Here is an 18,653-nt window from a genome sequence, read left to right on the forward strand (position 1 = left end):
CATGTGATCCCCGTTGCGAGTAACAGAAACACCGAGAAAGTAAGTCAATGGTCCTAAATCCTTCATGGCAAACTCTCCAGATAAAGAACGCAAGAGGCGGGTACGTAAGGCCTCAGAAGATGTAGTGAGGATGATGTCATCTACATATAGAAGTAAGTAGGCGGTGTCCTGTCCATGGTGATAGATAAACAGAGAAGTATCAGACTTGCTATGTGTGAAACCCTGCAGTAATACAAAATCAGTAAACCTTTGATACCAGGCTCGTGGAGCCTGTTTTAAACAGTAAAGCGATTTGTTGAGCCTGCATACAAAGTTAGGGAAACGTTGATCTCTAAAGCCCATAGGTTGGTGCATGTAGACAGTTTCTTCCAAATTACCGTGAAGAAATGCGTTGGTAACATCCAACTGATTAATGGACCAGGACTTAGAGAGAGCCAATGTAAGGACAAGGCGAATGGTCGTCGGTTTAACCACCGGACTAAAAGTGTCCCCACAGTCAATACCAACCTGCTGACCACGACCATCACAAACTAAACGGGCTTTATACCTCTCCAAACTACCATCCGAACGAAACTTATGTTTAAAAATCCAAATACACCGAATAACGTTCATATCAGGCCGACGAGGAACTAACTCCCAAGTCTCATTTTTAATAAGTGCACTAAACTCGTCATTCATGGCATGTTGCCATTCAGGCGAGGACAAGGCAACCTGTGGTGAGTTGGGTATAGGAACGACGGTGGTGGTATGAAGGTTAAATGGGTGTTTGGGTTTGTGGATACCGTCCATGGAGCGGGTGCGCATGGTGTGGGCTGGAGGTGGTGGTGGTTCGTTCGGTGGGGCAGTTGAGGTGGGGGTTGGGGACGTATGGGCTAGGGGGGAGTTATGGGCATGTTGGGCGTGTGGAGTGTGGGCTGGTTGAGGGGCCGAAGGTGGAGTAGAGGGGGATTGGGCCGTACGGTGGTGAGGTGTAGAGGAGGTGGGCCGATTTGGGCTTGGGGGGCCAGAAGGAGTATGCGGTAGGGCCGGAGAAGTGAAGGTGAAGTTATCCCACAACAGTGGGTTGGAAGGAGTGTCAAGAAAGTCATAGGAAGTGGGGGCGGAGGGTAGGGTGGTGGTGAAAGGGAAGATGGTCTCTTCAAATTGGATATGACGAGACACAAAAATGGTATTAGTGGAGAGGTCTAAACAACGGTACCCACGGTGATGTGGGGGGTAACCGAGAAAGACACAAGGTTTAGAACGGTTGGCGAGTTTGTGAATGGTGGTGGATGGTAGTAACGGATAGCAGAGACACCCGAACACGCGAAGGTGCTCATAAGTGGGGTCGCATCCATATAAGCGGGTGGTAGGAGATAGAAATTGTTGGTGTTTGTTTGGAATAATATTTAATAAATAAGTGGCGGTTTCAAGAGCAAAGTGCCAGTAGGCGGGTGGCATGGAGGATTGAGCAAGGAGTGAGCGTATCATATTGTTAATTGTTCTAATCTTACGCTCAGCCTTGCCGTTTTGAGACGAGGTATAGGGGCAAGAGAAGCGAAAATGCATGCCATTTTGACGACAAAAGTTATGAAACGCGTTGTTGTCGTATTCTTTGCCATTATCGCATTGAAACTGTTTTATTTTACCATTGGATTGGGTATTTATGTAGGTGTTAAAAATTGAGAAAACAGAGAATACATGTGATTTGTGGGTGAGGGGAAATGTCCATAGAAAATTAGTGAAGTCATCTAAAAACAAAACATAATACCGGTGGCCCCCGGTGATAGGCACGGGGGAGGTCCACAGGTCACTGTGTATAATGTCAAACGGCAAACTAGTACGATTACAAGAATCAAAAAATGGAAATCGAACACTTTTACCAAAAACACATGCTTGACATAAAGTGTTGTCATATTTATTAGATATACTAGAAAAAGATAAAGGCAACGATTGCAAAGTTGAGAAGCCCGGGTGCCCAAGGCGTTGATGCCAACGGTCTTGAGTGGTGGCCACAAAAGCTGTAGGGGTGGTTTTGAGCGGGAGAGGAGCAGTCAGTGGGTATAGGTCGCCCGAGCTATTGCATCGTAGGAGGGGCGCCTTGGTCTTGAGATCCTTCACAGTAAAACCGAAAGGGTCAAATTCTATGGACAATAAATTATCAGTAGTAAGTTTGCGGACAGAAATAAGGTTTTTGACAAGATTTGGGGCAAATAGGACATTGTTTAATTTAAATGGTGGGAAGGGAGGTGGGAGGGTTAGGTTGCCTTGGCCAATCACAGGAATGGTCATACCATTTCCGACTACAATAAATTTAGAAGTGCAAGTATTAAAAGAAGACGGGGAGATCGTACCTTGAGGCGTTTTCATATGGCTAGAAGCACCAGTATCCATAACACCATTTGGATCCGGCTGGCTTAGTGACAGAGCATACAAGGCCTGCTGGATGTCAGTAGGAGAAAGAGTGGCGGTGTATGCCTGAGCCGGGGCTGCACCCAAAATGCCAGCCGAGGAGGTATTGGTCCGAGGAGCAGAGGGGTAAGGGCATGGTGTGGTGCCGGGTGGTGGGCTGTGTTGCATAAGCGAACTCCATTGGCTGGCCGTCCACGAATTCGGGAACACAATGTAGGGGTGTTGAGGGTGGTTGGTGTTGGAGCGATCCCCACGGCTGGTACCCCGTCCCCGGTTTCTTGGTCGGCTGTTCCCGCGGCTGCGAGTAGACGAGGAGGCGGCGACAGGAGGTTGTGAGACGGTGGTTGCAGCAAGGGCGGTGGCCGAAGAGGCCGCTGCCCTGGCGGAGACTGATTTCTTCGTGGATTCGGCCATAGTGAGACGGGAGCGACATTCACTGAAATCTGGCAAGGGGTCACGATTCTGTAACACCGTGGAGATGCTCTCATATGCTTCGGTGAGGCCGGCTAGGAGTTGCGAGACCAAACGTTGATTATCAACCGGGGCACCCACACCGTTCAATTGATCGGCCAGGTGTTTGGCATGTTGACAATAGGCAGCCATGTTCGGAAACGATTCAAGGTGTATGTTTGAGAATTGGTGTTGTAGAAGAATTTGACGAGTACTCTTGTTGTCATTGAAGTGGTTTGCGATTGCGAGCCAGGCTTCGTAAGCGGTCTGTCCGGGAATCAGGATAATATGGAGAAGAGGTTTGGAGATGGTGCCATAGATCCACTGCAAAACGAGTGCGTCTAGGCGGGACCAGAGAGCATCAGCCGCAACCTTGGCAGCGAGGGCCTTGGCTATGTCTTCGGCTGACGAGGAAGTAGGTGGGACGGGTGCTGGTGTGCGGGGCAGCAGGTGTTCGTACACCTGATAAGCACGGCAGTGGACTTCGAAGAGAGCGGTCCAGGTGGTGAAGTGTGAGGATTCATCTTCAAGAATGAGAGGGATCATATTCTTGATGTTTGTGACAGCCATTGCGGGGTGAAGGGTGGCGTCCATGGTAGGAAGAAAAAGAGGTAAAATAGGATCGGAGGTTATGATACCATATAAGAATGATAATAATTTACTGAATGAATATTCTATTAATTGAGATTGCAATTTATAATACAATGATATCCGATAACTTTGGAAGGGAACCAATCTATGGTAACTATTATGCCTAAGAATATGCTGAATACTATAATTACAATATTATGCCTAAGAATATGCTGAATACTATAATTACAAATATTCACACAATATTTGCTAATAGTAACCAACCATCAACTGCACTATTTCATGAATGGTTAAAACACATGATTTCACTTCATTTTCACAGAATATATATTATCATTTTTCAGCACTTTTTTCTTATATATCCAACTATTAGTTAATTTCATACATTTAAAATACTTTAACGGGATCAACAACATGATTTATAAAACTATGCAGGACATGACTTGAAATAAGAAAATACAAACTTTTTAATGGCAAAATATGTCATATATATAAAAAAATGAAGTATTAAAAATATTCATTTTACTTCAAGTAAAACTGAAACTATATTTTGAAATGAAGGTAGCTAGTTTTAATCCGGATCCTATGTGGTGTATATATGTACACATACAAACAAAGATTCTCTCCTTTTTATTCTTTGTACTTTATTTCCTCTTTCTTTTTTTATGTTTATACCATGTGAGTGATGGTTATTCATTTAACAATTAATCAATGTTAAAGTTAGCTTCTACTTGAGGCTATTTTCATACAATCAATATTAATTTAACCCCATAAAAGGGCTACCCATCTTTAAAAGACGAACCGTATTCTTCCTCCTCTATTTGCATATCGCATTTGTTCTTCTGAATCTCTCTTACCAAAGTGTATACACACATAGAGAGATCAAGTAAGAAACAAAGAAAGAATGTTCCATTCAAAGAAAGCGGCTGCCGGTTCGACAACCGCTATGAATTCACTTCACCATAACCATAACCATCACCATAATCATCATGAACGACCCAACATGTGTGGAGTTGGTGGTAATAACCATACCACTGCTGGTGCTGGCACCATACAAGGTGACTCGGGTCTTGTGCTCACCACTGACCCCAAACCACGGCTCAGGTGGACCGTCGAGCTTCATGAGCGCTTTGTTGATGCTGTTGCTCAGCTTGGAGGCCCTGATAGTACGTTAACTTGATTCGATCTCTTTACTTTCATATATCATATGTAGTACTATATCACACACGTGTGGATCTAGACATCTAGTCTTCATGATTATTATTTGATGTTGATTGCATATATTTGATTTGTATGTTTGTGTTTGTAAAATTGTAGAGGCAACACCAAAGACAATCATGAGAGTTATGGGTGTAAAGGGGCTCACACTTTATCATCTTAAGAGTCATCTTCAGGTATACATCTCATAATTTTTGCATCAAGTTTTCACCTTTTGTATATATATGTAATATATTCATAGACAACTTTATGTTACAAAACAGAAATTTAGGCTTGGAAAACAACCTCACAAAGAATTTAATGATCACTCTATAAAAGACAGCGAAAGAGGTGAGTTACAAAGTGATGTCTATATGTGTTTCATATATAGAAATAACAACATCTTGAACACATGTTAAAGTTGTGTAAATGGAATAACTATTGTAGCATCTGCACTAGAACTTCAAAGAAACAGTGGTGCATCCTCTTCTGGAATGATGGGTCGGAGTATGAACGAGTAAGTAATATAATATACATGTGTATAATATTACACATATAACAACCTCTATATGTTTTAAAACAATTCTGATGTTATAACTATTGTTGCTATTAGGATGCAAATTGAGGTCCAAAGAAGACTTCATGAACAACTAGAGGTATTAACTACTAGTTATTACATACATGTGTGCGCACACGTATCTTAACTAGAAAATGATACTTAATGGTGGTGTTATTTCCAGGTACAAAGGCATCTGCAGTTAAGGATAGAGGCACAAGGAAAATACATGCAAACAATACGGGAGAAAGCTTGTCAAACCCTAGCTGGAGATCAAAGCATGGCTGCTGTAGGCTACAATAATAACGGTAATAAAGTGGTTGGAAATGGTGGTGCGGGCATTGGAATGAATATGAATATCAGTTCAAGCACTGGCAGTACTAGTCATCTTGAACAAGCAACACCAGGCCATAGAGGCAGTGTCATGCTTTTTCCCGGTGATCACGTGCCGGTGCCATAGCCTCTTAAAGACTTTGGATCTCTTAATTTTCCATCTTTTCAAGACCTTAACCTTTATGGCACTTCTCAGTCACCATCGCCACCTGCGGTAACAACAGCAGGTCAGCTCTTCTTATTTATCACTAATTTATTAAAATTTTGTTTTGATACATCTTTATATGTGTAACACATATAATCAGTTCTCTGGAGGTGTTTGGGACTGTTTAATATGAAACTTTTTATTAAAACAACTTCACTTACAAATAATGAAATAACCAGTTTATATAAACACTCCCATAACTATTTATATGTTGTAAGAAAACATAATAATAAAAAAAATCAGTATTAACTCATATGAATGGGATATAGCACAGGTACTGGTGCGGCCCGAAAGAGCCCCTTAATGTGGTCAGATGATGAACTCCACCTCCAAGATGATCATCACCAACAACAAGAGCATCATCAACATATTGGGGTGCTATCCAACAACAGTTCTGAAGGAGGAGGAGGAGGAGGAGATGGATGTGATCTTGATTCAACCGTGCCTAACCATATTTTCGAAACAACACCTTTAACATTAGCAAGTAGTAGTCACAATGTTGATCACATTCATCATCATCATCTTGGTTTAGGGCCGGTAGATCATAACAAGATAAAGATGGAAAGAACGTCTCCGAGAAGACCACCTTTGTCATCAAATAGTTCTATGGATAATGTGAGGGCCACTCTCTCTACTAACAGTAATTCCAATATGTCTCCACAAGGAAGAAGCTCTTCCTTTGGCTAGATATATACTTCATACCAATACCCGCTACATATATAAATTTGTGTCTGTATTAGATTATATTCTGTTTAAAATTTGTAAACTTACATATATAAATTCTAGCTAATAACTTTTCTTGGTATATTTATCATCACTTGCTATTTTTAGCTGGTGTTACCTATTGAAAGCTATAGAATGAATGTAAAGAACTTGCTGTTGTTTTCATATATATGCATCAAGTATTTTTCGTAATTCGACTCATTTAGCCTGTTTGTACTCCCACAATATTGGCTTCTAGTTCAATTGCGTGTGAATTTACAAGTGAATATCATAGGCATAAACACAAAATCACACAACGGTCTGCAAGAACAAGTGCGACTCATTTCTTATGTTTCTTATTAATTAGTTAAAACTTAGAAAACAAACATGCAAGCAAACAAGAAAACCGAACAAAGTCATATGAGCAGCCTTCTTGAACCCTACCGAATTAAACAAACTAAATGTACCCTAGCACAAATGCTAATAATTGGAAACTCAAACGTAACTAGCTAGATTGGCCTTAAAAACAAGCTGATAGATAACCACAAGTATTTATTATTTATAATATCGCAAAGATCAAGTTTCGGACCGAGAGTCTTCGATTTTGAACTAGCAAAATGTTGAAAGACATAAACTAAATATTAAGCATAGGGGTCTTTGTGTCATTACTAGATTACTAGAAAATATGTTTAGTTTGTTGCATGTGTGTATAATTAAATAACTAAGGGGTCAAGCATGTAATTGTGTCAAAGTCAAACAGTTGTATCGTTTTCTAAACGATGTGTCGGTTAAGTGGTGTCATTCTAGAGTTATAAAAATCCACAACAATCGAGTCTATACATAACAATATTTTGAAAGTGTGTAAATGATAATCTGAGTATGTACGAACAATTGATAATCAAGCAAGTTTATTGATTTAATCTTGTGTTGTATATTAAATCAAGAATTCAAGAAGTAGTGACCTTTAATTTCATTTAAATAAAAGGAGCAAAGGGGGATTATAAATAAAATATATCAAACAATTTTTTCTCCACAAAACCAAATTCCGAAATCTCACGGACATCAACTAAAGCCGGAGCTAATTTTGTAAAAAAATTACACAATGACAAGAGTAGGAGTTTCAAACTCACCAAGAAGATTAAAATCGCTATGATTCCGGGAACTCTTCTTTCATATCAAACTCGTTTAGAACCCATCGTGACTGTATATGTTTTTTAAAGGTCATGGAGCGTTAAAGTTAATTATTGAAGGTATTTACAAGCCTGTTTTGGAGGCTCGGGAAGATCAGGTTTGATACGCGCGTGATTTGGATCAAAATATAAAAAGAAACTAAAATACTAGCATCATAGAATGGTTAAACGTATAATAAGATTAGAAATGAAGATGTTATGATAGAGGTGAAATATGAAGATGTGGCCGTAAACGGGGAGGAAAACGTAATTGGAATGAAAATTTCATGAAGAAAACAATATTTTTAAGAAAGTTGAAGCCATAAGTTACAGCCTAACTGTAGCTTACGGTCTCAAAAGCATATTTTGGCAAAATTTCCAGGCCGTAGCTTACGAGCTAGATGTGTTAGGGCAAATAATTTTTACACTGAGGATATGTTATTCTTGATGACAGATCTGGATCAATTATCCTTCTGAAGGGGTTCCAGAGCTGTGATGGGATCAAGGATCCTCAGCAATAGGTATTATTAACAATTTTTTCCTACGTGTAGGTTATTATTCAATAAGAGCAACTGCTACAAGACTTATTCCACCAGAATTCTCGCTATTTGGACTTTTCAAGCACGTGGTCAAAAGCAACGTTGGAGATAGTGGGAAGATGGCGAAAATGTAGGACTAGTTACTTGGTTGTTATTTTCTTTTCTTTTCATATCGAGTTTATGATCAATACTAGGGCACACAATTACACTCGCATATACTCTAGCTGATAGTTCTCTGTAATCACACTCCGATAGCGTTATTGTATTCGTTGATCATAAACTCCACCCATTGTAACCATTTTTTGTGATTAATAAAGTGGTGATAGACGATTTGTCATCACCCGGGGTTTTTTTCCTTTGATCTAAACAAGATCAAGGGGTTTTTTCTCGCAACAAATCACGGTGTTCATCTATATTTTGTTCCTATATTTGTCGATTATCATTTTAGCACTAAACCTCACATATCATATTTGGATACATTATCCTTAGCAGATTTTTATCCAAAACAAGATGTACCTTATAGCCATCACGATTTTAGAAAGGTTTTAAACGTAAAAGATATGTTTTGCAACAACATTCTCTTCTGGAGGCAGTTTTGGACGATTTCAGGTGACCTTAGTAGACTTAGTTGAAGGTTTTTTCACTAATTCTTTTTATCCAGTTGATCTCCAATCATCAACCATGAGTGGAATTCACCCCCAATCATTACCTAGTGTAGGATTGTAAGATCTAGGTTTAATTCTACATGTTTGGTTAGATTATGGATTATTTGTTAATTGAAGTTGTATGCATTCGATTGTTAGTATTGTTTGAGATTTTCTTGTAACATTGACATTGTGAGATGATTACTGCTATTAGAATTGATGCATGCTTTGTTTTGTTGATTTTTTAAGTTTGTAAAACATGATTTATGTTGTGATGTTTTTCTTGCACCAGTTACATATAATATATTATGTTGATTTCTAGGATTAGGAAATCACATTAACAAATCCAGAATTTATTGTGTTTATTAAAATCAAACCATTCGTACGTATAAGATTTAAGTTTAGTTTAGTCTTTGTATAGCAAGAAGTGTGAGAAGTCATCTTAACCAATTAATTTCTTTTTTCTTTTTTTAGTTATTATATTACAAGTGTAAATTAGTTATAATTTTAAATTCTTAGTTGGTAATTAATAAATAATTCATGCAAGTTTTAATTTTTATATCATCAATACAATACAACATTAAAAAGAAAAAAACAAAAACAAAAACAACTCCTATATGTCAACTTACTAGTTAGTTCTAATTTAATTTTAAAATTCTTCAATGATTTTAAAGATCAAGAACTGTGTGTTTACTCTCAAACTAAATCAACCATTTGTTACTCTCAATTCTAATCGTAAAGACAAATAGTATATACCCAAAAGATAAATTAAAATAGTAAGTTTACATCATATATTATAGTTCACATCCACATATCACGTATTGAAATTACATATATCCACAATTATCATATTAAATGGACTGAATTGAGAAGAAAACCAAATCAAATGTTGATAGTCTCATGCGAGACTGATCGTAATATAGTGTGTGTTTTTACAGTTCTAAACTTTCCCTCTTTGTTTGGTGTAATCTTTAGATGCTAAATTTCTCAGTGTATGTTTCAACAATTTAAAAAAAGTTTAAAAAAAACACATTAAACATAATTATTAGTTAAAAAAAACATATACATCAATGTAATTGAATAAATTACCTTCATACACCACCTACACAATTCAAAAACATGCACCTACACAACCAATCATGATACATGCACTACCCAAAATATCGATTTACATATACTTACACAGCCTAACATGTTCATTAATGTGTTTAGCTATCGTATAAGTGCATTGAATTACCAAATGGTGCTAAAGCATATGTCTTCATACTTTACCTAAATGGTTGAACACTTTAAATATTACCCGTACATGTGCGCCTACAAAGTCACAGATTATACGTACACACATGTACTAATCACACATAGATCTATTGTCACACCTGGATCAATGGACCTAGGCGTGTGACCAATAGTTGTCACATGTTTTGTAAATATATCAAAATTGTAGCGTAGTAGAAGTCCATTTATTAAGATATTATCATATTGAAAACTTGGGATTTAAATACCCGTATTGTGTTACAAAACATTAACTTGAGAAAGCATTAATTTACATCTTTTTATATTTTCAAAATACATCTAAGCCGTTAGATTGTTTAATGGCTAAACCAACATTTTCTATCCTTTAACACCGTTCTGTTTACCTGTAATTCAGTTTATAAAATATGTTAGCAACACATACGGGTGAACACGTTGACTTTAAATCAATTTATGTAAACATTTAGTTCATACTCAAAACAATTTGTGGCTCAATAGGCTGGCGTACTAATTATATGCATATAGTTAAGCCCTAACAGCCTTGTAGACCGGCTCAATGAGTAGGGACATGATGCTAAACGTGGTGGAGTATGCCTACCTTTTGCCCACATGTGTATGGATCCAGACACACGTATAACTAGTTTGAAAACAAGAAAATACCAAAGTTTTAGGGATCCGTAATCCCATGTAAGATTTTGTATTTATGTAAATGACTTGTTATAAGAGTTTGTAAGCTCGAACATATTCACCTTTGTTTATGATGATCAGTACAATACTAATTTATGCTTGTAAGTTACCTCGGACCTATAGTACGAGAATGACTTTCTAAATATCTAGAGTTTCTTGTGAGTTTAGTTTTCAACATGTATACCGTTTTTGTACTTGTTTCAAACCTAGTTAAAACTTTTAAGTTTAATTAAAAGGTTCAAATTTGATTTCCATTAAAAAAATGGTTTTTGGTTTGATATGGAAAGTATAATAACGAAACGGTCTGTATGAATTAGGGTTTGACCTTTTATTGAACCTTAATTGTGGGTGTCAAATGACTAAGACGACTCATTTCAATGAGACAGACCGTATCATTTATGAAACGGTCTGTACATACATGTGATGGGTCGTCTCAACCTTTGACCCTTGACCTGTATCAAAAACGTTTGTGATGGACCGTATCAACGGTTAGAAGGTTCGTCTAATCGTATGTGCAAGTCTGTTCATGTAAAAATCAATTTAAACAACTTTTGGATATCCGTAAAATGATTCTAAGTTCTTATGTGACTTATAAAAGATGTTAGCATTATGCCAACATGATTTTGACAGAGTTTTATTCCCGAAGCCTCGTTTATGGGCTTAACGAGTGAAAACAAATTTTAACGAAGCTTATAACATATTTACCTTGAGGCTAAGAGACTTTGGAGCCTATTAACAACTTGGGGATAACTTCTAACTCTTCTGGTAATCTAAAAAGAACCTCTTTACAAGTTGTAACACCTTTTTGGATGATGAACTTACTTAAAAACACCTTACAACTTCAAGAACTTGGCTTAAGGCTTTAAGTATTGATGTGGAATGATTTACAGAGATGTTGAGAATGATTTGGGCCATGCATGGCATGGTATTTATAGCCTAGAATTCGGGGATAAAGGTATATACATGCTTGACACGTTTTCAACCTTAGTGTCAAACTCTTTGCTGACTCAACGTTGAGATGGACCGTCACATGATGAGACGATCTTTCTCATCTTAAATTCATGGATAAGTTAGCCCTGACACTGGGCTGGCTCAAAAAGTAGGCGGGTTATACGGTTCGTATATATAAATATCTTTAACAAATAACTCGTGTTTGATATGGACCTCTAATGGATGAGACGGTCTGTCTCATTCAAGTTTTACCTATTTGCAAATGGAACCCTGATCTTTAAGTTTGGCTTAATGAACTAATGGTCCCTCAACTTTAAAAGTTGTTAAAATTGGACCGAACGTTTCAAGATGTTACACCTACACAATTTACTAACACTTATAGTTAAATGTCTAAGAAGCATCACCCTCATACTTTACCTAAACCATTCAAAAAGATACATACACTAGTAATTAAGTTCAAGTATGTAGGGTCGTAATTAAATTGTGTAATGCAGTGCATAAAATATCCATATACATATACTTACATAGTCTAACATACTCATCTTTAATGTATTTGGCAAGAATATAAATGCATTTGAATTCCCAAATGTTATTAAAGCATCTGCCTTCATACCTTACGTAAACAATTCAAACACTTTAATATTGCACATACACATGTACCTATAGAATCACATATTATATGTACACCTACACTAATTGCATATAAACCAAATTACCAACACTTCTAATTAAATTACTAAGAAACATTTGCCTTTATACTTTACCTACACATTTCATAAACATACTTACACCAGTAATTAAGTTCAAGTATATGTACAGTTGTGTAGGTAATAATACAATGTATGCAAGATCAATGTATATATAATTTGATAATACAAATTACAATTAAATTAAATCTTTTCTGTGAATCATATCAAGCAACATATAAAAGAAAAAAATAGAAATTTAAGGAATGAAAGATTATGACATTGTATTTAGAGAGGTTTTTTAAGAGAAGTTTTAGATAGTTATTAAATGCATAATGTGAAATTTACTAAATGTTACACACAAAGGATAAAATTATTCATTTTAACTTAAAACCTTAAAACCTTATATATGAATTTCTTATTTATTAGAATTTTGTATCTATCATTATGCATGCACCATTGATTAACAAAATCAATGATTCATATTGATTTCTCGTTCTAATTTCATTTCTCGCATGAACCATTCCCATGAATAAAATATAGTTATTGCTTATCATACAAAAGATACAAAACATCATAGACCCTTAAATTCTAGTGGTAGCATAATTGTAATTACGGAATACTAGGTCCCCCACTTTTTAAAACTTAGATAACTTTATTATACAAAATTTATTAAAAAAACCTAAATCATAAAACATAGTCCTTTATTCTCTTTAATTCGAATACCCTACTGTGATACTTTCTTTTTAAAAAATCCCAGTCGTTCTGTGGGAATTTGGTCAGTATCACATCAATTCATTATTGTACCAGTATGATGCTTGCACTGATATCGCAACTAAAAGATAAATCCCATAAAATAAAGTCGTGATATGTACAAAAGGATATCGACCCTGTTTTGAATCGATAGAAACCATAGAAACGAATATCAGTAGTGGTTCCGATAGTACCGATACTAGTACGGTGGTACCAATGGTGTTCAGTCGAAATCAATGTGGTAAGGGTATTTTTTGGGACATTCGGTTCGTCATGGTAACAACAAAAAATAAGCAATATTTGACTCGTTCAATTATGACCAAAACCTTTATAACAATGTACACAAAAATAAGCACGTCGAAAATGTACTATAACATCACGTAAATTTCGGGCCAAAAATGTCAATTTTCAAAGTCAAGGGACCAATTCTGCCAAATTTTTAACCTACAAGGACTAAAAGTGTAAATTCTGATTTCCTGACCTATCGCGGTACGCGATGGGCCAGAGGAGACACCCATCGCGTACCGCGATAAGGTGGTCTGACACGCGTGACACGTGTGCCACGTGGCACACGGTGGCAACGCCTGCCGCCACGTAGCAACACGTCTGCCACGTGTCGCCACGTGGCAGGTCTAGGGGATGACTGCGCAGGCCTACGTCGCGGTATGCGACGGGCCAGCCAGAGGACCCATCGCGTACCGCGATGGGGTCCGATTTCAGCCCTATAAATAGCAGCCTCCGGATCTTCATAATCTCACACCAATTTTCACACATTTACTCTCTCGCTACTCTCTCTCTCTACACCTCGTAAAGCGTGCCCTCGATCCAACTTGAAACCGTGTTGTGTTACCTCGTTTTCCGTGCCCTACACCTCGATAAACGTGCCACTTCTCGACGACGTTCCATATAAAGGACGTCCCGACGAATACCTCGAAGTACGTGCCAAGAAGTGTTGATGTCTCGATTTGCGTGCCGAAGAGAAGTATTGATCAAGAGAAGGTGAAAAAGATCAAGTAGAGTCGAAGTGTTGCCCGAGTGTTGAGGGTATTTCTAAGCCGAGCAAGGTAGGCATAATGCCCAACTAAAATAATAATAAAATATTATAACGGCTTAATACCCAAGTCAAAGTTATTCTCGATAAACAAAGAAAGAAATAACAAAGAAACTAAAGAAAGAGAAATAAAATATATATGAGTATATATATGTGTATAAATGTTATTTGTTATAAAATATATTACTTAATTATAATGAGTATACTTAAATAATAAAGAAAGAAATACGTTTCTTAATGAAGAAGAAACGTCGGGTTTTATAAACTAAAGGTTTATTAATATTACTTTTCAACTAAAGGTTTTAAAGTAAAATGGGATAATGAACTAAAGGTTCATCGAGATAAATAAGACTAGAGGTCTTAAAGCCGGATCGTGTATCCGACTAATGAATGTTATACTCATACTATAGGTGCGAGATAGCAAGAAGAGATCTACGGACGGTGTTGGAAGCCGATCCTATTGAGAAGGTGAATAAGCCCCACTTTTACAAACTTGTTTTCAAACAAAAAAACGTGTTATGTGTAAAACTTTACATGAGGCTACGTGTCTCTAAAAACATTATAAATAAGAGTATAAGCCAGCCCTGAGGCTATGGTATACGTTTGTCTGAATCCTTACATATGTGGAACGCGGTGGGCACATCGCACCACGCTTGATCACGAACCCCAGCGACGATGGGCCGGACCTAAGTTACGTCCGAGTGGGGAATGACCATGTGTATATTTATGGTACCTAAGATATGTCATAAACGCTGCGGTGTTTCGCTGAGGTGACCTAGTGCAGAGACTCGAATTTATGATGATTGTTTTAACTTGATTATTCCTAAGCCAAGATGGGCCGAGACTTACGTGGTCTCGAGGGGTAGTTAAGTAAAGAAAGTATTTTTTTTAGCGTCAGCATATTCACCAGCATTCGTTGCTGAAGTATTTTATTTAACATTTTGCAGGTAATCAAGAATAGAGCTTGCAAGACGAAGAAGCTCAAGAATCCGATGGCTCGGATAATTTTGTGTAAATATAAAATATGGTAGTTTTGTAAAACATATAAACAAGTAAACTTTAGACGAGACTTTCGTCTCGTCTTTTGTATTGTAAATATTTATAATATCGATCCTTTGTTTTTATAAAGTCTTCCGCTAAAACCCGTAACTCTGATTTATTTACGAATATGGTACCAACTATGGTTCACACTCCTAGGCCTAGATTGGGGGTGTGACAGGTTGGTATCAGTGCCATCGATCTTAGCGAATTGGGTATTATAAAACAATACCCAAGCTTCGATTCAAGCATAGGAAATATTTACTTATTAATGTGAATAGGGATAAGATTGGTTGGTAACCCTTCTTTCCCTCTCTACAATCTATACCACCCAAAAGATGACTTATGAAGAATTAACGGAATACTATGACAAGGAAGTAAGAAGAGCAAAGAAATATTACAAACTTCCACAAGGCGTCATGAGTAAAGATTACTTTGAATCATTCTTCAACAAAGAACACAAACAAAACCCCAACCCAAGTCCAATCTACCACCTAGACAACACTCCACATGAAGTATACCAACCCCCAAGGCATTCAAGCTATCATCTATCAAGCCTTCCTATGTATCAACCTTCCGAGATCCCAACATACTATCCTTCTGAAATTCCCACCTATTATCCATCCGGAAGTTCAACACAATTACCACCGAATCCTCATCCTTCATACACTTCCTCTCCAATTTACTAATCAAGGAGGAACCGAAATCTTCTTCATCCGACTGGATGCAATGCCACTCCGATCAACGAAGGTGGTATACCGGCACTTCAACTATGGATACTGTCAATTCTCAAATCAACAAGGAAGGATCATCTAGCAAACCCAATATGAGGGTGACTATGCCATACGAGAAGATTCACATGTCGGCAATGACCGAGGTGGAACCATAAGAAGAATCAGAAAAGGAACAGGAAGAGGAAACTGACCCCGAGGAAGAATATCCGGACAATCCAAACGAAGTAACCACACCGGAAGAAGAACAACACTCCACCCCAAGCTATGGTTCTGTCGATCCATACATGAAATTTCTCCAGGAACTCAAGGGTAAGGCGTCATCAAGCTTCCCACCATACCAAGTTGAGATTCCATCCCTTGAAGAGTAAGCAAAAGAAATTCAAGAACAAAATGAGGCTGCCAATGCTTTCTTCAATTACCAATCTGATGAGACGGCAACTCCATACCCTGATCCCAAGAACCACTACGATATTGTGATGAAGGGTTACTGTGACACTCGTCAATTTCAGGTTAACTCCGTTAACTCAAAACTCCGTCAATTCAAACTTAAGATCACTTGATCTATAACGCACATCTCATTTCATTTAAAATAGATTTTTAAATGACGCTTGACAATCACTACATATGTAGTCTTTCGGGATTGCACCGAAACGCAAACGAGTTGACGCAAATCATTGGTGAATAAACGAAAAACATCCAAACAATAATTATGTGACAATTATGTGTTAGGCTTATGTGTTATTTGATAATATTGTATAAAACGTTAACTCAAGATGCAAACAAGTTACTTTAGGCTAGAAAAGTAATAATTAGAAGTTGAGGGGTCTTGATGTAACATGTTATTATTTAATAATAATAACAAAACCCTAAATCCTCTCTCCCTCTCTCTAATCCCGATCGGCCCCCCTCCCTTCTCCCTCCCTTGGCTGCCGAAAACATACACACACATACATACAATCTTTTCAAGTTTTGTTGAAGAATCAAGGTGCTAGGAAGGTATAAACAACTATTCTATGCATCCTTTATGTTTAATTTTGATTTTTAATGGGTTAATCTAAAACCCTAAGTCACGAAATTGATGAGTAAGATGAACTAGGGTTGATTTATGCTAGATGATGATTGTTTATGCGTTGGTTATTGATTTAGATGATCATATGTGATTTTGAACGGTGAAAGATTGTTAAATCATTGATTGTTTGTAAACCCTAGAGGGTTACTACTGATTTTTATGGTTAATGATGTTTATTACGTGTTTGGAGACATGTCGTATGCTTAGGATGCATGTTAGACGATTGTTTATGCTTGCTGAGTTTTGACAGCAGAGATAGTTAAACTTGAACGACATGTAACTTGATAAATATAAAACCAAACTGAGCTATTTATGAGTCTAAAAGGTAGTACTCTGAGTCTAGTTTCCAGAAAACCCAACCACGCCTAATTTGGAGGTGTTTTGGTTGCTCAAACGATTTAAATATGATTAAAGGTCAAAACTGGTACTGGACAGATTGTAAGTTATGTTTAGACAACTGTAACTAAATGTTAATATGGTAATTGGTTGAGGTTGTTAACACTACAGGGTACTATGTTGAGTCTAGTTTCTATAAAGTCCAAAATTGTAATTTTTGGACGAGTAAGAGTTAACTTTTATTATTTTACAAAACTGAAGTGCAACTCTGAATTGTGAGACCTGCTGTTAGGTTGTTTTGTAATTATCATATCTCATGAACTACAAGACCAAATGGGTTGGTTCCACTTCTGGAAGCTAACTTGTTGAGTTAAGAACCTAACCCAATTGGTCTTGCATTAATTGGATTTTTCATTTAACGGGAATAACAAATAAAATTCTGTTGCGCATGATTTTGATTTCTGTGAGTTTACTGTCATGTTTTGATCATTGTGAGTAAATTATGTGGAATAAAAATACAATAAAAATAGTTCTGGAAACCTAACTCATGTATGTCTTTGTGACGATTTTTGGTGAATTATTTGATATGTTGTGATCTATTGAATATAGTAATCTTTCAAGTAGGATTCTGTCTTGATGAAACTAGCTGCTGAACTATATGAAAATACATGAAACGTGCTTGTCGCTAGATAATTGCTATGTTATGACTAAATTGCCCTTATGGGGAATAACTGCTAGTAATGTACAATATTAATACATGATATGTAAGTAGTTGTTCACACATGTAACGTATCACGAATGTGGTTGTTGAGACACACACAATTCACAAACGAAACACGAAACGAATTTTTATGCATAGGTATTATGTGCCGAGTCTAGAGACTCGATAATAGTTCCAACACTTAGAAAATCTCATTTGTTGTTTTAGAACGCTAGTGAGGATTTTTCTGTGACGCGCATCCTTTGGTTTACTCGTTTTTGGATTCTTCGCAAACAGTGAGTTTCACGTTCCCCTTTTAACTCTTTTAAACGCTTTTTCACTTGGGGGAGAATACATACTCCGAAACGCTTTTAGATTTCGTTATTTAGTTATATATCACTTGTAAAGGCTAAGTGGCAAACAAAACAACAAAAGTCCTTTATACACATCGAACCGTTTAGTATTGGATAATAGCGAGTCACTGTTGAGTAGTACTACTGGGTTTGACAAACCCCACCCAACGCTAAACTCGACTGGAGGTCGAGTGGGTGTAATCTTGGCTAACACATTACCATGGTCGGGATAGACCTGGTGGCAAGGCAAATGATATACAGTCAGCT

The 18,653-nt window shown here is 37.2% G+C and overlaps 1 pseudogene across 1 annotated transcript; it reads left to right on the top strand.

Moving 5' to 3' along the window:
* The first annotated feature begins 4,305 nt into the window (after nucleotides 1-4,305).
* LOC143599781 (myb family transcription factor IPN2-like) lies at nucleotides 4,306-6,669 on the top strand (annotated as a pseudogene). Its single transcript, XR_013147351.1, has 7 exons — nucleotides 4,306-4,598; nucleotides 4,750-4,826; nucleotides 4,914-4,980; nucleotides 5,077-5,146; nucleotides 5,243-5,285; nucleotides 5,370-5,745; nucleotides 5,998-6,669. The product of XR_013147351.1 is annotated as a myb family transcription factor IPN2-like (transcript).
* Nucleotides 6,670-18,653: the final 11,984 nt, after the last annotated feature.

The sequence above is a fragment of the Bidens hawaiensis genome, unplaced genomic scaffold, assembly GCF_021521415.1.
Source record: "Bidens hawaiensis isolate Kalapana, Puna unplaced genomic scaffold, B.hawaiensis_p1.1 tig00052766_1, whole genome shotgun sequence".
Classification (NCBI taxonomy): Eukaryota; Viridiplantae; Streptophyta; class Magnoliopsida; order Asterales; family Asteraceae; genus Bidens; species Bidens hawaiensis.